The 756-nt window shown below is 30.6% G+C and overlaps 1 protein-coding gene across 1 annotated transcript in view; it reads left to right on the top strand.

Moving 5' to 3' along the window:
- HELRODRAFT_184213 (hypothetical protein) overlaps positions 1 to 756 on the top strand; it is a gene marked incomplete at both ends in the record, with an annotated part of 5461 nt that overhangs the window by 3386 nt on the left and 1319 nt on the right. The window lies entirely within an intron of this gene.

Here is a 756-nt window from a genome sequence, read left to right as displayed (position 1 = left end):
AACCGTATATATCATTATATAAATATATATAATAAATAACTCTACATAACTATATATAAGACTATATAACCGTATATAAACCGTATAAATTAATATAACCGTATATAACACTATATAACTATATATATAAATCTTTATAACCGTATATATCACCATATAAAAATATATAATCAAAAAATATACATAACTATATATAAATCAATATTACCGTATATATCACTGTATAACTATATATAATCAATAACTCTACATAACTATATATAAATCTATATAACCGTATTTGGTTTTTCAGGTCATGCTTTTGCGGACGACTTGAAAATTATTGTTACGAGCAGGCCAGATTCTTTTAAATTAGAATTGGAATTTCTTGATATGTCATCCGCATTTGATTGCGTAAATCACAAAGTACTTTTAACAAGACTACGTTGCAGTTTTGGAATCTCTGGTGCTGTTCTGAGGTGGTTTGAGTCGTATCTGGTAGGTAGATCACAACAGGTATCATTCGGTGGTAAAGTGTCTGAGGTTAAAGTTATGCTGTCTGGTGTGCCACAAGGTTCGGTTCTAGGTCATATTCTGTGCCTGATCTATACATCTGAAGTACTAAAAATAATAGAATCATTTGGTTTTTCAGGTCATGCTTTTGCGGACGACTTGCAAATTATTGTTACGAGCAGGCCAGATTCTTTTAAATTAGAATTGGACAAACTGGTTAAATGTTTGTCTGGGGTCAATAAGTGGATGCAAAACAATGGTTAA

The sequence above is a fragment of the Helobdella robusta genome, assembly GCF_000326865.2.
Source record: "Helobdella robusta unplaced genomic scaffold HELROscaffold_216, whole genome shotgun sequence".
Taxonomy (NCBI): Eukaryota; Metazoa; Annelida; class Clitellata; order Rhynchobdellida; family Glossiphoniidae; genus Helobdella; species Helobdella robusta.
This window is presented reverse-complemented; position numbering and strand designations above follow the sequence as displayed.